Genomic DNA, 24544 nt, shown 5'->3' on the forward strand with positions numbered 1-24544 from the left:
TCCCTGGAGAAGGACATCTATGGGGGGCAAGGCCAGCCCCCCACAACTAATCATGGGTTCAGTAAGCGCATTGTATGGTTAAGATACATAAAGATTATAATAAAGTCATAGAGAGCATGAGAGATAACAGATTGAAATAATGGAGTTAGACACATTTCATGGTAGCATGCTCACCTCATGGACGACCATGATCTTAGCAGCCAGGTCCACACACAGCATGAGCCGAGGGCAGGAGAGCAAGGTGAAGTGCATCGATTTATCGGTCCCAACACGTAGCTAACGGAGGCTTATATCTAGTTAGGGGGCATGATTACAGGTAACCAGATGTCACAGGAAGGGGCTGAACCATAGTCACTACAAGTAATAGGAGGGGGGATATACAATGGCCATAGGAGTAACAGGAAGGGGATGAGCTAGGGGTGAACACATGATGGGAAGGGGAGGGACTAAGGGCATACATGTGACAAGAAGGGCAGCTCCGTGGACTCAATATGGCAGCCAAACCTTGATCACCCGTGAGTGGGCTTGACTTCCCTGGGTTCTCCTTCAGAGAAACAATTTAGTACTCTCCTTATCAGAAGAGAGTGGGCCCTGCTTGTTGTGGGATAAACAGTAGTGTCTGCTTATTCTGAATGGCTGATAACCCTTAGGGAGAATATCCCCTACTTCTGTTGACCCCCAAGTGTAGTCATTTGATGCATGTAACAAGCAGCTAAGTTTGGCATGTATTTGGGGGAGACAACTTGGGAGAAATCCTCTGTTTCCCCAGACATTGTGCTTGGTAAGGGAGAGATTGGTAAAGAAGGGAAAGGCCTTCCAACAAAATGGATCGACACAGGGGCTCAAACATGGGACATTTGTGAGGATGGTGCAGGACAGGGCAGTGTGTCATGCTGATATATAGAGGGTTTTAGGGGATTGGTATGGACACAATGACACCTATCAACAACATAGAAAAGGCCGCACTTTGATGCTAATATTTCACGGCATCGCCAACGAGCTATAATATAAAGTCACATGAACTGCACGGTCAATCTACAATTCTTCTACAACAGTGTAACGTAGTGTCAATTCAATAAGCCTTTCAAAATCTCATCTACAGCAATGCACCAGGTGACATGTTTTAAAGGCTTCCCAAGCCAAAATTTCGTTCCTTTATGATGAACAAAAACAAAATGCAGTGCTGTCAAGTAAATTCTAACTCATTTTGACCTTCTAAGAGGGAATGAAAGTGCTCATTAGTGTTTCCAAGACTGAAGAGCACAAATAGTCTCGTTGTCCTCCCTTGATTGGCCTGGTATGCTGGAGACACAGAGGGTCTAACTAGCAACCAATCGATTAAACCAGTGAACCACTAGGGTCTCTTTCACACAACATGTTCGTGATAAAACCTTGCATTTATTCAGCAACCACGATTCTGAAGCAATTTCCAAAGAGATTTAGACACATTGGTTCATTTAGCCTCTTGTCTCTTTTAAGCAGATGTTGCTTCTAATGGGATACAGCTGAGGAAAGTCATGAACCATTAAGTCCATGTTCAGTATTGCTCAAATGGTAAGCTGTTGAATCGAGTCAGCATGCAGGTCCATGTGCCTGGCAACTACATTTCTGTTCATATGCCGATAGTCTGTATTCTGTCAGTCATCAGTTACAGAGATGATCTAGACATCTTCTGAATAGCACAAAGAGGAGACAAAGAAAACAATCTATTCAATTCAGTTAACTGGAACTCAATTTCCTGGAAAAGCCAGGACTCTCAGACAATACAGCTTACCTCAGGCCCGTAGAGCTGGCTCTTGCATTTATTAGACTGATTGAAATAATATAACACCCAGGCAAAGCATGGAGGAAATCAAAAGAAAACAAGACCAATCTGCTCAGACAGGGCACACCATTCCCAAACCCACAGAGTTCCACCCTGGACACAGGAGGTGGCTATGAGTTAAAAATGACTCCACAGCAACTACTAAGAACAGAAGGACAAGGTCAAATGCTAACAACTTGTATGAGAAATGCAACAAAGGTGGAGCCTAAGCATTAACACATGCATATTTACATTTTGTGAGCTAATGTAGGAGAAATAAAATGATCACTTTAGGAAACACTAGCCAGAGAACCCCGGCAGGATAAGGAAATTCTAATAACGTGGGAAGGTTCTGTGATGAATTTGCAAATGCTCAGTTCGATTTCCATTTCTCAAACATACAAGCAAAGAAGTCAAAGAGCATCCAGGTCTTCATGGGCAGGAGAGGGAAACTCCATGGTCACCCACCAAATGAAAAGCTCATTAGCAATAAGCATTCATGGAAAATCCCACACAAGAAAAATAAATGGAGCATGAAGAAGCACTAGCAAGAAAGTCAAACAAAAGGGGCGATAGTTACAAGAAATGCAAAGGAGGACTTTCAGGTTTATGACCAATATGTGAAGAGCCCAAAGTCACCATTTCAGTCTCAGATCAAAAAAGCTGACCATGTTGAAGTCAGAGTACGGAGGTCACAGGGCATGGTTTTCATGTTTTAATGTTGTACATTTAAAAAAAACAGTCATTGGGTCAATTCTGATTCAAAACATCCCTAAAGAGCAGAGTAGAATAGGCCCTGTGTGTTTCTGAAACCACAACTCTTTAAGGGAGTAGAAAGTCTCATCTTTCTACTGTGGACCAGTTAGTGGCTTTGAAATGGCTGAATATGTGGGCACATGTTCAACACATAGCCCACTACATCACCAACTCAACACAGAGCCCACTACCTCACCAACTCAACACATAGCCCATTACATCACCAACTCAACACATAGCCCACTACCTCACCAACTCAACACAGAGCCCACGACATCACCAACTCAACACAGAGCCCACTACCTCACCAACTCAACACATAGCCCACTACTTCACCAACTCAACACATAGCCCACTACCTCACCATGGGTGCACAGTGTTGTTATAAAACAACAGTGAGAAAACTAGAGGGCAACTAACATCAATAAAGGCATTCTCTTCAATGCCTCTAATTAATTAATCTAATTAGGACACAGCGCAAACATCTGTCCTCAAAACAGAGGGGAGGTGAAAATAGGTACTCTCTCAGCTGATTTCCACTGTGAAATCATTCTCTGTATCTGCCTATGGGGCCCTTTTGTTCAGTGGTGGTTTTAATCATCTGCCCTTAATAGTCTAATCAATTCAATTCATTGACAACAGTGATTTGAAGGACGTGATGGACTTAACTAAGGGATAGCCCAAAAGACTTTGCTCCAGGAGGACAAAATACCAGACCACAGCGCATCAGGTGGGGGTGTACTTGTTATGTTTTAAGGATAGGCAAACCCCAGGTAGACCAAATAAATTTTAATAAGGATAAATGATGTCAGAAAGTTGTATCACTGCCACTTCAATGAAGAAATACAAAGAAGACTGTAATCTATAAAAAAGTAGCATGTTCCAAAACAACTCACCTCCACAAATAATCACTTCCGAAAACTGTCACAAACATTTTTTTTGCACTTCACAAGAGTCCACAAAACATGAATCAACTTGCATTTAGCCTCAAATAGGTAATAAGTGGTCAAGAACAAGGTCTCGCGTTGTCCACAACGTAACTCCCTGCCACCACGTTTGGTCCAACTCACAGCAGAGCTATCACACAGAGCAGAACTCCCTATAGTTCTCCCAAACCTGTACATCTTTACTGGAGCAGGCAGACTCATCTTCTCCTGCACATTTTTGGTGAGTATGAACAGCTGCCCTTGCAGTCAGCAACCCAATATTTAACCCACTGTGACAAAAGCGTTCCTTTGTTCATATACCCCATATGCAATAAAGTATCATTATAGGAACTCATGAAAGACCTACAGAAAAATAAAGGCAGCCCCAGAAAGGCCCACCAATTTGTAAGGGAAGCTAATTCATGACACATCAGGCCACACAGGGCTCTGCCTGCAAGCACTCACACTTCAAGATGCAGTTCCTTAAATGAAGTCCCTGAGTGGTGAGAGCAACTGAGTGCTCAGCTACCAAACAAAAGATTGTAGACTGGAGGCAACCTTAGAAGAAATCAGCCAACTTCTGAAGTTAGCCAATGAAAATCTTACAGAGTATAATTTTACTCAGAAACCACATATGGTCACCATATAGAATCATATGGTAGGCAAAATGATTGATATTTACCAAACTATTAACTAATTGAGATAGAAGGAGCTCATTGGTAGCCAATCATTCATGCCATATTCATGAAAGCACAAGGGGCTTTCAAAAAGGTCATGAAAAATGGAATAAAGATAATGGAATTTATCCATGAAACTTTTGAAGCTACTGCATATCTGTTCCTAATAGATTATGCTAAACAGAATAATGTAATACATTTGTATTCATTCCTCAAATATTGTACATCTTAGAAATCTTTAGGACACCTGTTCAACTTCCATGAAAATTCAGGAAGAATATTAAGCTGTTTACATATAACATCTCTCTTAAAGATCTATTAAAGTTGACATTAATTTTATTCTCTAGCTATGGTAAAGATACCAGTTAGGTTACAGTATATTTGTATGATTCACAACAAACTTGATAGCTGAAAACTAACAGAATGTCTATTGTTCTGGGTCCTGTAATTTTACAAACTCAACTGTGTGGTTTGTCATATTATGGTTAGAAACTCAACCTTATTTTTTACTTTAGAGTTTTCCATCTCTGAAAGATTTCCAACTTACATAGGTTCTGGCTTTCCTGTGTGTGTACATGCACACATGTGTGCCTTGCTTCATTTTTGATGTCCCTGAGCATTACAGATGGTTAACATGGATAGGTGTTCATGGAGAGACTGGAAGTTTGTGTCTCCTCAAAGTCTCCAGGGATGAAAGTCTGAGTGATGCACTTTGAGAAACCAGTCACTGAAACCCCTATGCAACATCCCTGTGCTCTGACACACCAGGAGTCTCCAGGAGTTGGTGTGGATTTGATGGCATCTGCTTGATTTGATTCATTTCTAGGTGGGGAAATGAATTCTGGCCTCATTTGCTACCCTCAAGGCTGGCAGTTCAACTCTAGCAGCAGATCTAAGAGAGGAATATGAGGCTGATTGCTCCTGTATAGATCTCAGATACCTATAGAGGAACACTATGAGTCAGAATTGACTTAGTGGCAGTGAGTTAGTTTTGGGGGATTAGGGTCAATGAATATTTCTAGGTGGCACAAACAGATTGGACGGTTCCACTGAGGATTGATGAGGTAAACTCAGCCTGCATTACGGTGGAAGAACAGATCTGCCTCCACTATCATGATGCTCCAGAAACACTATGGAACTGTTCTGCTATATAACACATGACACAGCCGTGAGATGGAACTAACTCCATGGCACCTAACCAAATGGGAAATTGATCATGATGAGTGCATATCCTGTCTATGTATGCACATGGATATTGTGTTGAAAATATGACTAAATGAGAAACAAACACAATTCCCATTAAGAATCACCATGTCTATAATGAACAACATGTCAGCGTGGCCCATCTAAATTAGTCCGTGAAGAAGCCCTACTCCTCCAGTGGTTAAAGGACTGGGAGGTCCATGAAATGAAAGCAGTTGTGTTCCATGAGGTGGCCATCTGGTAACACATGATTATAGCCTAGAAACCCCAAGGAGGAGTTTAAGGTGCTATGGCATCACTCACAGAATCCACTGTAGCACAGTGGACAAAACAGGCCTCTGATCAAGAACACGTGGATAAATACTAGACTATTCAAGCATTACCATGCATGGGCACAGAGGAAATGGTATCTTATTTCAAATAAGATCCTGTCTTACTATATATAAGAGTTATATATCTGGAGGTTGCCTTGTATTAGAAAAAATTATGACATATTTTTTTAAATGAAGAGCTAGTAGTAGGACACATTTCTTGAACAGCAAATGCAAACAAATTGAAAAAACAGCTAACTTATGAAAAAAGTCAATCAAAATTTACATACTTAGAATTTGCTTCCAAGAAACTGTTATGTCCAGGTCTGAAGATTAATCAGGGCCACACAGAAAAGGATCAAATGCAAAGCTTCACTGGAGCTGGCCGCCAGGACACAGCTGGCGCTCAATCTCGAACTCTGGTTTACACAGCAAGAAACCACGAACGGGTGGGAATACTTTTCTCCTCCTATCACAACAGTACTCCCTGACTAAGGGGGATGGAGCAGCTAGGGAACTTCCTGCTGGTATCCAACATGGGCATGGGCAGCAGCCCACTAACATTTTGAATCTGGTTGGTCTGTGGACCAATGCAGCAATAGCAAGCTTAAACAATGGAAAAGTAGAGAGGCAAGTGTCAGCAGGTTAGCAAATGAGACTCAAGGTCCTTCAGTCAAAGTATGCAGCCCCTAGGATGTGGATGTATGTCCACCATTAATGATTTTAAAATAAGTCATGTGGGGAGAAGGGTGGGGTGGGGAATGGGGACCAACTCAGTTAAACATGAGCAAGAAAATACAGAAGCTAAATTCAGCTGGTTAATTAATAAACACCAGGATATTTCAAAACGTTTTCTGTATCCACTAGGATAAATGATAAATGATCGATTTAAATTCTTTGTCACTGTGAAAATAACTCGAATTTTTTAAAAGTGCTGACCTTGAGGGTACGTGCCACGAAAATACACCAATTCTGATTCATAGTGACACTATAGGATAGGGTAGAACTGCCCTGTGGATTTTCAACACTGAAACATTACAGGTGAAGAAAATCTATTATTTCTCCAGATTAATACAGAAAAGGACCTGAAAATAAATAATTGCTGGATTCTGCAAATCAAAAGGATGACAAAGGAAACCAAAATTCGCTATTAAGAAAATTAGTGGATATTAAATCTGGGTCAGCAATACTCTAAGAGCCAAGAGGGATGGCAAGGGGGTGGTGGCAGGGGTGGAAGAGCACAGTGTTAAAGAGAGATGATCCATTAACACAACCAATGTCTGAGGTGAGGCTTATTAGGGGACACATCCCCCCCGTGGAGCTCTTCACACTCCAAGTGGAAAGGTACAGCAGCAGCACACAAATCGCAGGAGCTCTATTAGAGTCTAAATCTTAGCACCCTGAGAGGTGAAAACTGAGACGCAGAGCAGAGATTGACTTCAGCCCGGAATGTGAAGTTAAGAAAGGCTTTATTTAGGCAGGGAAAGAAATTGCAGGCAGATTCCACAATACAAGGAGCTAGGTCAAGAAAGTCGCGCCTGGCAGTGGGGCAGTGGGACTTGAATAGGGTCCCAGACAAGGAGTATGTGTTGATAAGGGGAAGGCTTTTAGCACTACAGCTGCAAGGCCTTGAGTCAGGATGTCTCTGTGAATAAATCATGTTGGTTTTCTGCAGACCTGCTTCCCAGAATGCTGGGGGAAGGGGCTGTGTGGGCCCTGCCAGGAGAGAGAAGCTCCTCGGAATGCTGGAGGCAAGGACTGCAAAGTCCAGCAGGTCATTCTTCTGAGAAGCTGGGGCAAGGGGGCTGCAAAGTCCAGCAGGTCATCATTTTCTGAGAGGCTGGGGGAGGGGCTGCATGGTCTGGACCCATCCCAAATACTAACTGGGGTCAGTTAGTAAAGGGCTATGGATGGCAGTGTAGACTAAGCCCCCAATGAATTCTTTCTGATCATTAAGCAAACAGGTGGATTAAATTTGCCCGGGGGCAGAGGAACTTGGAAAGTGGACACCATCCACCTTTCTCCAGCCAATCTCGGTCATCAGTGGGGTGGCCTGATGACTGCAAGGCTGCCTCTCCTTTCAGTAAAGGCCACTCTGGGGTCCCCTTGCTCTCATGCCCGCGACCTGACATGGAAGGGACAGGCCCCCGGCAAGAACCCACCCCCAATCGCGTCTTTCTGGGGTGAGGGGTGAGCAGGAGCAGCTCTGAGCAAGAAAAGAAGCCGGAGCCCGAACGCTGAGGCCTGTAGCCAGCTCAGAAAGGATTTAACTGGAATGTCCCAGGGGTCGCGGTGACCTGGAACACTGGCAGACAATAATTTCCTTGAGAACCCGGACACAGCTATGGAAGCCAGGCCTGTTCCCTGGGAATCCAGACACAGCTGGGGATACCAGGCCTGTGGGGAATTCCGCGCCTGGGATCAGCACAGAAACACAGAAATTCACTCACCCTTGGAAACACGTGCGATGCTCACTCGGATCCTTCTCAGTCAGAGGAAATGGAGTCAGCAGGAAACTGTTATCACCTGGGGAGGGGGTAGGGTGGTGTCTGTGCGAAGGGGCAGGGCCTGGAGATAATAAGGGCGGTCTGAAGGGAGGGGCCTGGAGGTGAGGCTCAGGGCTAAGGATCCATTCTTAGTGGTTTCTTCTTAGTCTGGAAATCCTGCAGAAACCTGTGCCATTTGGGTGGCCCTGCTTGCATTTGAAACGCGTTTGCATTTGAATCACAGCAACACACAAGCCCAGTCAGAAAGACAAACTGTCAAAAAAAGTGGTGGGTGGAAGGCATGCTTCCCAAGAGGGAATTTCCCCTGAGAGACTCCAGCACCTAAGGCCACAGAGACACACACTTGACAGCATCTGATGCCATCTGCTCCACTTGACCACCTCTCTCCTGGCTTCCACCTGAACGCCTCTCAACCACCCAACTCAAAGAACAGGCCTAAGCTCTGTAGAATCAAGAGCCACAACGGGGAGACCCTGCACAACCTGCTTCATCCTCAGACAAGGATGTCAGGCTCTGCTCCCTGTGCTACAGCACCCAGACCCGAGACTCCTGTCCCTTGATGCATGTCCAGTGAGCAGCAAGATGGGAATTCCTGAAAATGCCACAGTTGTCCAGTTGTTATCTCCTCCTCCCCTGCTCTCTCTCTCCCCTCACTGGTAAAGATCTATTTCCCCATAATCTGTGGGTTCTGTATGACTCTTTTGATGAAACTTTCCGTGTGAATAAGTGTCTTATTTTCAGCAAGTTCCAGTCAACTAATTGTCCTTCACGGACTGTGGTTCCTTTAAAACATTTCATGTGTTGAGGTCTCTCCTTTCTATTTCTATGTCATTGAGTGTTTTTATCAGGAATGGTTGTTAGATATTGTCAAATGCCTTTTCTGCACCTATCAATATGATCATATGGTTCTTATTCTTAATCCTGTTCATATAGTTGGTTAAATAATAGTTTTTCTAATACTGAATCATATTTGCATCCCTGGTAATAATCTCACTGAGTCCAGTTGAAATATGAACTCAAAGTCAAGGATAGGGGCTCTCAAACTCAATCCATCCCATTTCCACAAATGTAGAGATACACTGCTCTGATATATGATCTAATCACTGTTCTAATCCAATAAAATTATGTAATCATCAAATATGCTACTTTATTGTTAAAACACCAGTATAATGTATCCTGTTGTGATGTGTTTTATAAATAATTTTACCCCATATACTCTGTAGTCTTAAAATTTTCTTTTATAGTTTCTCAGGCATTAAAGTAATAAATAAATAAATAAAGTTTCTCATACCAATCTACTACCCTTGTTCAATTTTGTCCTTGATTATTGCTTCATCTTGCAGGTATTTATATTAAAATCATGATTATATATATTCAACAATGATTCTGGAATGATTATTACTTTACTGCATATTTTAAAAAGAAACACTAACATTTCAGTACTTATACAAGGGAGGTGGTTGTTAGGGGGTCACTCAGTGAGTTCCAAATCATAGTGACCCCGTGTACCACAGGGAGAAACACTGTCCTGTCCTGGATCAGCCTCAGAATTGTTCTTGTATTTGAGCCTGTTGTTTTAGGATTTGTCAATCTAAAAAGTTTTCCTCTTGTTTGCTTCCCCTCTACCAAGCACCATGGTTGAAGTGATTTATCTCTTGTATTTGCCTCTAGTTTGCAAATACACAAACACACTAAGGTTTTACTTATATGGCATAACAGAATGCATTTAAAAGAACAATAAAGTCAGAGCTGCCATGTGAATTCTGACTCATAGAACCATAAGGAGCAGAGTAAAAGCTCCGTAGGCTTTTGTTTTTTGTATTTTATAAACCATAATGTTTCATCTTTACCACAGCAGGTAGTGTCCTTATAAAAATAGTCCAAAACGAGACAGGTGATGTAGTGGTTAATTTTTGTGGTCTCAGACATAGATAAGCTCCACATGGAAGTTAAAGTGTTCTAGTGTATTTGAGTATCCAAGAGATGAAGAAAATATTCCGTTTATTTCGTATAAAATTAAAATTGTGTTGTGTGGTACGAGTGGGGGGGTGCCAGTCCCCCACCAGTAATCACGGGTTCAGTAAGCACAATTGCATGGTTGAGATATATAAGTAGTATATTAAAGTCATCAAGAACATGAGAGCTAGAAGAGAGAGTCAAATAATGGAGTCAGACACACATTTCATGGTAGCATTGCTCACCTCAGCCCTGCTTGGTGGTTCATGTGGAGAGAGGGGGAAGGGAAGGAGGAGAGGAGGAGCTGAGAGAGAGAGAGAGAGAGAGAGAGAGAGAGAGAGAGAGAGAGAGAGAGATCTATCATTGCTACCCCAGGCCTATATACCTTTTGGTGGCATGCAAGCCCACTGATCACAGGTAAAGACATATGTCACAGGAAGAATTGGCACTATAGGTTCTACAGCAGTTAGAAGGGGTGGTCTAGCGACATACACCAATAGGAAGAGAAGGGATTGGGGTATACATGTGACAAGATGGGCGGATCCTAGATTTAGGATGACCTGTTCTCTGGATCTCCATAGGAGCCATTATCAGTAGGGTGTGAACTCCACCTGCAGGAACCAAATCAATGACTGCAGGCCTGTCCATTTTCCTTAACAGCAGGGAGCTGGGCCTACTCCCTAGTGACTGACTCTCTTCAGGGAGGATGTCTGTAAGCATCTGACCTCCCCCCACAGTGTTGATATGGTAGATGTATATTAATTGTCTTTCCTGGCCCTATGCACAGCTGTGAGAATTGTAAGGCAAGGATTGTAAGAGACCCATTTTTAAAGTGACTGAGGAATCACCTTATAGCGTCTGGGGTCTTAAAGGCTTGAAGATAAACAAGCGGCCATCTAGCTCAAAAGCAACAATGCCCACATGTGCGATCACAAGGTGCCAAAGGGACCAGGTATAAGGCAACATGCAAAAAAAAAAAAAAAAAGAATATATACACACACACACACCATGGTGAATGAAGGGGGATGTGCAGAGTGGAGACCCAAGGCCCATTTGTCGGCCACTGGAGATTCCCTCATAGAGGGGGTTAGGAGAGGAGTCAGGGTGTGATGTAGTACCGATGAAGAACACAGCTTTCCCCCAGATCCTGCATGCTTCCTCCCCCCAACTACCATGATCCGAATTCTACCTTGCAGGACTGGATAGGGCAGAGGTTGTACACTGGTGCATATGGGAGCTGGAGGCACAGGGAATCCAGGGTGGAAGATACCTTCAGGACCGGGGTGTGAGGGGTGATGCTGGGAAGTGGAGGGTGAGTGGGTTGGAAAGGGGGAACTGATTACAAGGATCCACATGTAACCTCCTCCCTGGGAGAGGGACAGCAGAGAACGGGGGGGAAGGGAGACTCCGGATAGGGCAAGATATGACAAAATAACAATCTATAAATTATCAAGGGCTCTTGAGGGAGGCGGGAGCAGGGAGGGAGGGGGAAAAAAGAGGACTTGATGCAAAGGACTTAAGTGGAGAGCAAATGCTTTGAAAGTGATTAGGGCAAAGAATGTATAGATGTGCTTTATAGCTTTATACAATTGATGTATGTATATGTATGGATTGTGATAAAGAGTTGTATGAGCCCCTAAAATATGTAAAAATATATATATATAATATATTCTTATTGCTATATATACGATGTGCACATTAAAATGCTTAAAGGGTTTTGTGAAAGTGCGGAAGTCGAATATCTGAAAATACTTGGATACAGTAAAATGTGCTGGTTAGCTGTTTTGCCCGCTGTCAAAAGAATTTTGAAAATATATGATCCTTTGAAATCTTACTTTCTATCACAGGATAAATGTCCTAGAATTTTAGAAGAATTTTTTTAAAAGGTATCTTCAAACATTTAGCTAGAGTTTTCACACAATCAAGCAGCTCTTTTTCAAAATACTATAAAACTTATTAAAGGTGACAAAATTTTGGTAATCGAAGTAGCAAATGAAGTTAATAATTTAGAATTTCAGTGGCAAGAGCAGTTAGAGAATATTTTTCTTCCGTTAACAATCTATAATAGTATAAGCCAGCTAGAAGAGCACGGTGCAATAAATCGTGCAGATATCATGAATCACGCTGAAAAGTTCTATAGTAACTGCATGGATTATTTAGAAGAGTAGACAGTACATTATAATGATATTGAACATTTTCATTGGGTTTCATTAAAACAAGAACTTAAATGGAATTATGTGCAAAAATCATTCGATCATATTACTCAAAATTTCCCATATAGTATTATTTCTGAAAACGATCTTTTTAATGAGGTATTGTTAGGTAGCTTAGCCTAGGGAATTGGGAAGTCCATTTACGCATGCCCAGGAGAGCCAGCAAAAGACAAAAGCTGGATTTTCCCGACCGTGGGCTTGGATGGGCATTACACCTGGAGCAGCCCACCTGGGCCTGGTGATTGCAATTCAGCCAATGGAATTGACCTGGGATCGTTCACCACACCTCCCCCGGGAACCCTTAAAAGGCAGGGACCAGAAGGGAGAGGGGCTCTTTGTCTTCTGTCTTGTCTTGCTTGGGCGGTCTGGTGGTCTTCGTGGGAGGAGAGAGATCCTTGCGTGTCCCGGAGCAGTCTCTGCCAGGCCGCATGGTCAAAGGAATCCTATGGGTGCCGCGTAAAACCTGATGCTTCTTTGAACTTTCATTAAATTCACTTGGATCACGAGCCCGGCTTCGGCGTGAAATCTTTCTCGCGTGGAGCTAAGGACCGAGGCTGAGATTTAGGCCGGAGAGAGAAACCTAACAGTATTATTATTAAAAATATATTGATAAGGAAAAGGTTAAACCTTGGGCATCAGCAAAACTCACAATAGAGAACAAATGGTTAGAAATATTTCATCATTTTGAAACAAACCATGTTCCATACAATAATGCACTAAAAATTGTGAAATACCTGCTGTCCTTACCAGGAACTAATGCTGTGACTGAATGTGTTTTTTCTGTTAAATAAAGTGTGTACATCAGAAAAATCACAATTAAGTGTTGAGACTTTGAAAGCAATTTCATGTGTGACATAATTTTACAAATTCTTGGGATAAATTTCATGACCTTTTAAACAACGACAGCAATCTACTCAAAAACTTCAATCAAATGAGAAATATGTCCATGAAAAAATACTATACATAATTTTAATGTGTTATATTTGTAAATTGTACTTATGTTGAAATTTGAAAATATATATTACAATACTGTTTTTGCATTCTATGATCGCTTCTCGGCCTTTTGGCTAAGATCAAGTGTAGTATCTGTTCTTATCAGTTTAATATCTGATACGTTCTCTATCCGAGGACAATATATTAAATGGATTTTTGGAGCAGGGAGTTGGAATAGGAGCTTGCTCCGTCCCCTCCACGCATCGACCTGGTATTGCAGTGCTTCCAGGAACGGTGCACCAAAAAAAAAAAGAAAGAAAGAAAGAAAATTTTTGTTGCTCCATATAGACCAAATTTTTATTCAAGAACCCAAGAACCTCCCCGCCCCCCACCGACCTTCCCCATCGGTCACTTTATCAATTATGCTGGAAACTGAGAGCAGCATAGTAAAAGCTTAGACAAATAGACATAAGTTAAGAAGCAGACTAAGACTTGAGACAAGAGAAAAGAGGGAAGAAACTGTTGTTGCTGGTTTTTAAATTGCAATATGCTTTCTTCCAGAGTTGATAAGGAACACATTCCCATGGCAGAGAAATTCATTCTATCTCAGTGTCCAATAGAAATTGTCCTCTGTCAAAAGTCTTTTAAGTCCTTTTTTTCTGTGGTTGCCTGATGATCACTGACTACTTTTCATTGTGAGTCCAAATTCTGCTTTTTCACTTGCTGTTTCAATAGCAATGATAAACAATCCTGGCCACACTAAAGATTGGGAAGGTAAAAATCTTGTGGATCATTGACTATCAAGGACAGACCAATGTACATAAGGTATTGAATGGGACATTAGATGAATTCAGATGAAGAAAAGACAACCCATGTGATTATAGGTGAAACAATGAAATAGATCAGAAACCTCCTCAGCTAATTTAAGGAGGTGTTCTTTCTCTCTGAATTGCTAATTTCAATCACTCAGTGATGTGTTCTATTGTCACTAAGACAAGGTCCATTTTTATCAGGTGTGTGCTCACTTTATTACCTCTGTCTACTTAGAAATGTTCTTAAAGGAAAGCCTTAGCCCATTCAATTTTTTTTGTTTTAATATGATGTACTTTTCCTGAATTGCTAATTAACAAAAGTCTAAGAAGTTGGGAAGCAAGCCCTCCACCCACCACTTTTCTGTCAGGTTGTCTTTCTCTCCAGGCTTGTGTGTTATTGTGATTCAAATGCAAGGTGTTTCAAATGCAAGCCGGGTCACCCAGAGTGAAGAGCTTTTAGCAGAACTTCCAGACTAAGAAGATACTAAGAAGGGAATGGTTGCCACTCCAGGCTTTGAGCTTCACTTCCAGGCCCCTCCCTCCAGGAGGCCCTCATTACCTCCAGACCCCGCCCCTTGGGAAACACCCCACCCCTACCCAGGTGACACAATTTCCTGCAGAACTCACTTCCTCTGACTGAGAAGGTGCAGCCTGAGCGTCCCCCAAGAGTAAGTGAGTCTCTGTTTCTATGCTCAACCCAGACTCTGAGTCCCCTACAGACCCTGCATCCCCAGCTGTGCCCCGATCCCCACGGATATTACTATTCCTGCATCCTGTCTGCCTGCGTTCCAGGTCGCCACGACCCCCTGGCATATTTCCAGTTAAATCCTTTCTGAGCTGGTTACAAGCCTCTTTGCCTTAGGTCTTGGGAATATGCCGGTCCCCTTTTCCTGCCCAGAGCCCCTCATTCACCCTCACATCTCACACCAGAAAGGCCTGATTGAGGGTGGGTTCTTGCCTGGGGCTCGTTCCCTCCTTGTCAATCTTCAGGCAGGAGAGCAGGGGACCCCAGCGTGGCCTTTACTGCAAGGAGAGGCCAGCCTTGCAGCCATCAGGCCACTCCCCTGATGACCGAGGTCTGTATTAGAGCTTAACTTCTCAGCACCTTGCTTTGCAAAAGGGCACAGTAGCAGTGACAGCCCCAGATCCCCGGATAGATTTAGTCCTCACATATCTTGCAGAACCCCACACAGAGGAAGCTTCCATGGAGTGCTTTCTGTCTAGGAAGCAAGGTTGTAGGTAACATGGCCCTCAGGCAGAGGGCTTTGGAGTGTGAATTACCTTCATCTCTCTCCAGGCAGCTGGGGAGGGCGGTCTTGCTTATAAGCTTACAAGCCTGTGTGTCCTTGATGGAGGTAACCAAACGAGACTGTACAGGGGTCTCAGAGGCCCTGGACCAATATTAAAGAAGTGTCTGTCATTGTGATGTATTGATTGGCCACCAATCATGCTTTTATGACCATTTCCTTTGCCCCTCCCCTCCCCCACACCCTCTTTAGCTGACATCTCAATTGTGAACCTGGGAAGCCATTTCCACTTGTAGGTGGCTTCCCTCACCCAGATGATGTGTTTGTGTCTTTGTGCTGCCTGTATCTCTTAAGAGTTAACAAGTGTTCCCTTTAAACTACACTGAAAATGGGTCTCCAGAACAGATCTGTCCTGTGTGTGCCTCCTCACTCATTTCTGCCACCAGAAACTAGCTTGTGCTCTGTTACAAACTGCAAAAGGGACTCCAATCTCAAACATAATTTAAGGAGAACATTTATTAAGTCATAATAGAGACAAAGAATACAAAGACACAAACAGAAGTCACCCGGATGAAGGAGATCATTAGTGGAAGTCAAGGTGTTTTACATGAACCGGACAAGAACAACTCAGTCTCTGGTAAGAAGCTAAACAGTTTATTTAAGGGGGACCGAAAAGAGAAAAAACCTGTGCAGGGACCAGCTCCCTGAAGAGAGGGAGAATGGCTGGTCTCCATCGCTCACGGACTTGGGTTTTTATAGGGGGGGTAAACAGTGGGGCCTTTTCAGCTGTGCAAATATGCAAGAACAGAAGCAGACTTTGCAGTTAGCATTGACATTTTAAAATCGTTTTTTTTTTTTCCTTTGAGATAAATGTGTGGCCTTATCTTGCAGTTGCTATTTTCTGGCAAATGTTTGCTTGACCTTAACCTCAGGGGAATTTCCATAGCTTGACACAAAATGGAGACTGCTACGAGATGGTTCCACTTAGGCTAACTATCACATTCCTCCCTGTGGTTATTCCACGTGTGAATCTTCCAGATGCAAGCGTTCAGAGGGCTGTGGAAAGGGTTCACTCTGGCCTACCCGGTCATATGATTTACTTGGTACCAACAACGTGACAGATTGCACTCGGTCTTGTACAAACTGCACTAATTTATTGATGATTAGCGGGCCACAAGTTAGTCCTATTAAAAGCAAAAGCAGAGGGCCTACTAGGCTGGAGGTTAGGGTGGTGAGTCATGGAGACCAGCTAAACATTTGCTGTCTTGGCTTTTTCTGTTTTCTTCTCGCTTGCTTAATCTTTTTCTGACTAAAGCTAAGGTATTTTGAGTATTCCTGAATGCTTGGCATAAAAGCAGCAAGTTTCACCCATAGCCATACAAAGGCCGCCTTGCTTAAGAAATAAAATGTTTAATCCTCGCCTGTTTTGTCATACTACTTTAGCAAGGGAATTGAGGGATTTTTCTAGATAACTGAAAGACTTCTTCAAATCCAGTAAATCATTATCGGTTCGCTGACTTAAAATTTTATAATTTTCATTTCCTTGTATAAAGGCCACCATTCCTACTGATGCTGACCCAGTTACACCTAGTCCCACAAATAAAGGAACCAAAATGGGGGCTCTTTTGACTCTGGAATAAATGTTAAAATGCTGCCACCCAGCTTCCCCTGAATACAGAAATACTTGGGGTAAAATATGAACCAATATACAAAGTCCTTTGTGGTTAGAGGTGAGTAAGGTTGTAGAGAACAGGCAGGGAGTGATTCCAGTAGAACAAGCAAACCACATTCCTGGTGGGGCTTCTAACAGAAAGGGTTCCTTGGAACTGGGTATAACAGAAACACTGGCACAATACTGACTGTACCGTTGGGGTTTCCAGCTGGTTTGGTAACAGTGTCCTTTCCCTTGTCAGTCTTCCAGAGTTAAGGTGGACCTTTCCCCAGCTTCCTTCCACCTGCACACACTACTGTTATTTTTATCATTGGACAGTGATGTTGGCTACTGAGGAGGTATCGTTAGATCCAATTCCTACAAAGTAGGGTGGTGCTGGGTTACGACATAGCCAACCATCCCTGGTGAAGTTTGGGTTAGTAGCATTTATAAAAGCCAAAAAAGGGTTCTAGGGTTTTTACTTCTACTAACACAGAGGGAGAATGGCTGGTCTCCATCGCTTCCAGACTTGGGTTTTTATAGGGTGGGGTAAACAATGGGGGCTTTTTAGCTGTGCAAGCAAGCAAGCAAGAACAGAAGCAGACTTTGCAGTTAGCCTTGACATTTTGAAACGTCTTTTTTCCTTTGAGATAGATGTGTGGCCTTATCTTTCAGCTGCTTTTTCTGGCAAATGTTTGCTTGACCTTAACCTCAGGGGCATTTCCATAGCTTTTCACAAAATGGAGACTGCTACAAGGTGGTTCCACTCAGGCTATTACACTTTGTCTTTCCCTCCAAATGAATGCGCAAGGCCATGCAAATAAGGTATACGAAACTAGAACAAGTGGGACACACACATGCACGCACACACACCACCACCCCTTTACGGCCATGCGAATAAGGTGTATGAAACTAGAACAAGTGGGACACACACACACACCAGCCCCACCTTTATGGCCATGCGAATAAGGTGTATGAAACTAGAACAATCTAAGCATGGCGCCCTCCACCAAGTCTGTGCGGGGCAGGGCCGGAAGTGCGTGTCACCAGCGTCTGGCGTGTATTTTGGCCTTTGGTGGCCGCCTTAGTCACACACACCGTCCCTGGACACTCGGAGCTGCAGCGGGAGTTTGAGGAGGGTCCTGAGCACCTCCAGGGCGGTGGAGCCTTTGGGAAGTAAGTGTAAGTTGTCGGGACGACGGTGAGAGAGGAGAACAAGTGTGTTTCTGTCTCTGAAACAGGGCGAGCGACGCGCCGACGTGCGGCGTCAGGACCCGGGCTCCTGAGGGCGAGGCTGGGCAGAGGAGCTCGGTGGGCAGCAGGCGGGAGCCATGCTTTCTGGGGTCCGACGGGGAGAGCACGCACCGCAATCGCCTGGCTGTCCTGCCCGTCAGGGCCAGAGGGCTTTGCACCTCTCCCTGAATGACAGAATTCACTGGATGGACAACCGCTTATAATTGTATTAGAGCTTCTTAAATTCTGAGCGCTCCAATTTGCAAAAAGTGGTGGCCTCAGTGGTTACAGATTGGGATGCTAACTGCAAGGTCAGCAGTTCAGAATTACGAGCCACACCTGGACAGAAAAGCAGGGTTTCTACTCTTGTCAAGAGTTACAGTCTCAGGAACCCACCCGGGGCAGTTCCAATTGCTCCTAAAAGGTCGCTATAATTGGAATCCACTAAATGGCAGTGAATTGGGTTTTAGGTTTCTATTGCTGATGACAGTGATAACAGTGTCCATTTGCTGTGCCCCACTTTGATTAAGCCGCCATTAAATTCTCTCTGATCATTAATGAAGTATATAGATCATCCCTCCCACTGGGAAAATGCATTAGAAAGTAGATCGTCTGAACTCTGCAGCCAGCCCTCTTTGCGGGCCTGCCTCGGTGTATGCCTGATGGAGGTCACCTTACTGAAGACAGAACAAGGGACATTGTCGTGACTGTTGCCTTGACTGGCTTTGTATGAAAGCCCTGGACCAGTCTTGTAAGTCCTTCTATTGAATGAGGTGCATGTCCTACTCATGGTCCCTTTCCTGCTTCTGAAGTCCCACCTGTACCTGTGATGTATTGATCTGCCACCAGTCATGATCTGTGACATGCCTTTTGTTCTATGCCCTGTTATCCAGGGTCCAGGCTGTGAATCCTCAGGTGTTATTTTGACCTCGTGCTAATGGTCTCCCTTATCCATATGGTGTGTGTCTCTTGTTGTCTCTTAAAGTTCAATAAATGTTCTCCTTAAATTATATTTGGCATAGGGGTAACTTTTGTACCCTAATACACAATTTGGATCCTAAATGACTCAAGATACAGTTCTACTTTGGGACAGCATCTTGACAGCCATACCTGCAGCTAAATTGCGGCCCTGCAGCCCCTTGGCTTCTGTCCTGAATGGGCAAGTGTTACAAAGGTCTTTTAGTTCTGCAGATAAGTGCCCACTCTGTCCCGCAGCCTCACAGACCTCTGTGTACGTTGGCAGATCTGGTTCCCCAGATAAATACTCAGATGTACACCACTTCACGTATTAACCTCCTGCCCAGAGGCACTCAGCTCTCTTGTTCCGTGGCCTGGGAATTGCACTGCTCTGTTTCAGTCTCTTGGTTCTGCAGCCACCATGTCTCTGTTGCTGCTTCTCCCCTTCACTTCCTCTCTTGTGTCACAGCTGCCTGTCTGCTGGACTGAAGAGTTTCAGTGCAAGAATCTGAGTTTCAAAGGCCGCTACTCCTGGTTCTTTCTCTTTTTTCGATGGTAGTGAGATCCCAATTTCTGTCTGAGAAATGCCTCAGTTAAACCTAACAGACGTCCAATGTGACTCATTTCCAGGTTGGGTTTTCAGGCAGCTTACTTGCATAGCCCCAAGTCTCAAGGGTATCAATCTATTGTTTGGCAATTTTCACAATTCTCTTAAACCAAAAAAACCAAACTCACTGCCATCAAGTTAACACTGACTTATAGCGAGCCTGTATGACAGGGTACAACTGTCCCACGTGGGTTTCCAAGACTGTCACTCTTTAGTGGACTAGAAAGCCATGTCACTCGTGAAAGAAGAAATCCCCATCTTTCGTTCTAGGAGAAATTGGTGGTTTCCAACTGCTGACCTTGCTGTGAGAAGCCCAACAGTAACCACTATGCCACCAGATCTCCTTTTCCTCATTCACATTGTCAGATGACACACCCACCTAAACATTTGGAAGGAGTTAAGGGACCATCTCTAGAAAGACGTACAGGTAAACTAACTGCATTGCGTTACTGCAAATAATACTACAATTAAAATGTCATTTGTCTTGGAGTTCAAAAGTGCACTCACTATGGGGGGATATTTACTTCTTCATTCTTATATACATACATGTATATAGATTTTAAACTAATAGATGATGTATAAGTGTTTAATTTGGAGCCCTGGTTTTGACATGTGTTAAGTGTTGGATTGCTAACCTCAAGGTTAGAGGTACAAACTCATCAGCTGCCTGCCGTGGCTTTCTAGTCTCAGAAACTATAGAACAGTTCTCCTCTGTCCTATCGGTGCTTACATGTGTAACTCTCCTTGATGGTGACTTTGAAAGTGTTTCTAAAGTGATTGTACAATTTACAGCTCCTGTAGAAAAATAGCATTCCGTTTATAATAGTTCTTTATATAGCCCATTTCAAACTTTCCAGATGCTTTAATTAACACCATCATCATAAAGGTTCATTGATTTGTCATTCTCCTTGACAGTCCCACAGTAAGGAATTGATAGTCCATGTGCTTTGAGGTAGCGGTCCAGGTTTATTGTTTCTTCTTTTTGACATGTGTATTTGGTTGTCCAATCTCTATTTATTATAAAGTCATCTTTTACTCATAGGTCTGAAAATTATGAGTTTTAGCTTTTATTGCTCATGGTGTTAACATGTTTTCCGTCACTCAGTAGGAGACCGTTAACAGTATTGGGGACTGTGTTAAGAAGACGGACAGGAACACTTACAGCATCTGGACCTAAACTACTCACATTGTATCCTCCCATCAGCCTGCAGGAGGAAGAAGTGCCTGGTTTGGGTATTATTATTTCTGGGATGTCCTCATGAGAGACTGAAATTCGTGAGCATCATTGGAGCTGATACAGATAAGACAAACATAGAACATCCCAGTTCCTGGCAATGTTACAAGGACCAAAGAAAATGACCAAGGCTCAGGTAATTCTGATGAGTTTTATCCTTTTCTGTATTTCCTACTGGAAGTGCAGAACCTGTATAATAACTGATTCGGTTCCTTGGAAAGTGGAAATTTGAAATAGTAGAAGTTAGAGATGAACTTTGACTCTGACTTCAACATTGGGATGGAGAAGATTAGGAATATGTTGATCACAGGAATAACACTAAACTACTGACATTGAACATAATACATCACTACGGATTCTTTGGGTGATATGAGCTTTCAACTGATAATTCATTATTCTATGGGCAATCCATGAGAATCATTCAAATTTAACACTATGCTTTGTTTTTAAGGAGAAATAAGATCACTTCTTTAGGAAAGTCCATTATTCCATAGGTTTTTTGTCTGAGTAAGTTTCTTTAATGTTTGTTTCTGAAGGTGGTATTAAATAGTCTCCCAAACTGCAGCATTCTCATTAATGCATTTGAATGGGCCTTGTAGCAATACTAATTTAAAAATGGGTGTCAGCTTTTCACCTCCTCTAATTCTAGATGTAGGAGAGAGAATCAACTATCAGCTTCAACCCTGATTCATGTGAACTTAAACATACATGTACTCTCCAATGGTTTTCCAGTTCTAACAGCAGTTATCTTTACCACAGTTATCTCCTTCTCAGTTCATTAATTTTTTGCAGTGGCCACATATAAATTACAATCCAGTCATAGGTACAAGTTTTATTAAGTAACAAAATGTAACTTGCTATCAGAATCAATAGGATAGACATTGGGATTCATATTAAGGAAACATGTAGGCAGATTTGCTCCTCTTCAGAGCAGGCCTGTTCTTTCTGCCCCTCTCAGCCATTGTGCCTTCTCAATATAGGCTCATTTCTTAGTTCCATCTTTACAGTCTCCTCTCAGCTCCTTGGTGATATGGTCCTCTTGATCTTGCCTGCCTGTCCGACAATCTTGGCTGAAAAGCTCTTTGTGGATCTCTCACCATTGGCTCTGTCACTGTGTCCCATCTGCCCTGGTCATTATCTTCATTGGTATATCTCTTGCTCCATGAATATTACAGTTCATTTTGCAGGACCAGCAGTAGACCTGTCCCTATGAGGTAGAGGTTCAGGATGTTCCATGATTTGCCCTGCAGTATCTCACAAAACTAAATAGCCACCAAGTAAATAACTCTTCAAGATGTGGAAGCTGGTGAGTCCCAAATCCATAGGTCAGTTATCACTCTGGAGCAGTGGTTCTCAACCTTCCTAATACGGCAACCTTTTAATACAGTTCCTTACGTTGTGACCCCCAATCATAAAATTATTTTCCTTCCTTCTTCATAAGAGTAATTTTGCTGCTGTTAGGAATCATAATGTAAATAGGACGTGTTTTCATTGTTACAAATTGACCATAATTAAAGCATAGTGTTTAATCACAAAACAGTATGTAATTAGATATTGTGAAATATTTGTTTCTAATGACAAATAAATGAAATTTTGTTTTGAAGCAATGTGTAGTATGGGTAATAGTCTTCACACCCGGTACTCATATGTGGGAGTATCTGCACGTGGGTGGACCTGCCTGGATACAGATAGAGGAGCGGTGTTTTGGTTCCTAAGACATTGGAAATATGTGTTTTCTGATGGTCTTAGGTGGCCCCTGTGAACATGCCATTTGATCCCCAAAGGGGTTGAGACCCATAGATTGAGAACCGCTGGTCTGGTGGATTCACCTCATTGATGTGTTTACAAAGGCTGATGAACCAGATCATCAGGTGAGACCACAGTCCACTGCCTCACAAAGTGAAGTTGTTGAATCTGGTCAGCTAATAGGTTGCAGGCTGAGGAACCCAAATGGGAAGGTCACATAGCAGGCTTTTGGTTCACAGAGTGGTGGAAACTCTGAAATTAGGTCACACAGGTGACTCCCAGTTACAGGGATGTCAAGGAAATGGCTCCTGCATTTCTGGAAGCTGGCAAATTCCCAATTCAAGAGTTCAAGCTGAACCATGTGCCTGCAAGAGCTAACAAAACCAAACCAGCAGGTCAGATGACAGGCCAATATTCCACTGTCTCTTCTCAACCATGCCTGCAGGCAGTTCTCTCTATCCCGCCCCTCACTCTTTCTGTCTCTCCATCTTGACATGATGGCTTCTTGGGCCCATCTAGCACCTTTCCCGCCTAGGCAAGATTAGAATGGCAACAGAACTAGGAGAGGCCCATTGGAGAGCATATAGTGAAAGATGGGAGGTCCAAGAGGACATTGTAATTAAAGTTAAGGCAATACTCTCCAAAGGTGGCTGAGAAGAATTTGTCCGAAGGTAGGCAAGAGGACCTTGTTCTAAAGTGGCCTTTAGGAGTATAGAACGTTGTTCTGCACTCAGGAAGGTAGATATTGCCTATAAACTTTCTGTTCTTGGTCCTGACTTATAGCATCTTGTTCCTGATCCTGAGTTGTACCTTGTTCATTAATAAATCACTTTTATCTATGAGTTTTGTGTGGCCATAGCAAAGGATTAATAAACCCAGAAGAGAGACAATGCTGTGGGCAGAATGACTTATGTAAGAATTGACAACAAATTTTGGACAACTGAGGTATCTTTGAACTTCCATCATAGGGATCATTTCTGAATTGAGCCGGATAGCTGTCAGCACTGAAGGTATAGAACATCTCATAATGGAGATGCTGTTAGGACTCCTAATTCCATTTCACATATACTGTTAACATGCTTGTTAATATAAACAGGTCTGTGTTTATCTACTGTGTGTGAGTATAAATCTGAGCTCTTTCTAGATCATTCAGATAATTTCACTTCTGAAAATTCTAGTTGTATGAGTGGGTGCATTATTGTTGGGGCATGGGTGGCCCCAACACTCAAACGGGTTCTCAGGAGCAACTTTGTGATTGTGGAAAATATTAAAGATAAGACAGACAACAGGCACAGGGACTCCTCTTCCCATGTCAAAACTGAGAGGGAATGTATTTTCCAATGGGTATAAATAAAGGGGCTTACAAATCTCTCATAAGTCAAGTACATGTTACAGTTAACTTATATAGTCAATGGGTAATATAAGCAGGTAACAATTAAAAAATGGAGGTGAGTCGCCACTTTGACCTAGTGGTAGCTGACCTCAAACCTTCCACCCCCACTCCCAAACCTTCCCAGGTTTTGCTACAATTATGGATTGTTTGCTATAGAACAAGATTGCTCTTATCTACAGACAGCCTTCAGGCATAGCAACTTATCCAGAGACAGAAATGAGGAATCTACTATGGTAGCTCCTTTAAGACTCCTCCGTAATGGAGTGCTTTTGCAGGGGGCACTTTATTTGGCCTGAAGAACGTGTATTGAAACCATTTTTATCTCAGAACAATGAGATCTTTCTCAAAATAGGGCTAGTTTTTTGTGCCCGTGGTTGC

The 24544-nt window shown here is 42.9% G+C and overlaps 1 non-coding gene across 1 annotated transcript; it reads left to right on the forward strand.

Annotated features, from left to right (window-relative positions):
* The first annotated feature begins 13400 nt into the window (after positions 1 to 13400).
* On the forward strand, positions 13401 to 13591 carry LOC142443885 (U2 spliceosomal RNA). The gene has a single exon (XR_012783611.1). It is a non-coding gene; the product is annotated as a U2 spliceosomal RNA (small nuclear RNA).
* The last annotated feature ends 10953 nt before the right edge of the window (positions 13592 to 24544 follow it).

The sequence above is a fragment of the Tenrec ecaudatus genome, chromosome 3, assembly GCF_050624435.1.
Source record: "Tenrec ecaudatus isolate mTenEca1 chromosome 3, mTenEca1.hap1, whole genome shotgun sequence".
Lineage (NCBI taxonomy): Eukaryota > Metazoa > Chordata > Mammalia > Afrosoricida > Tenrecidae > Tenrec > Tenrec ecaudatus.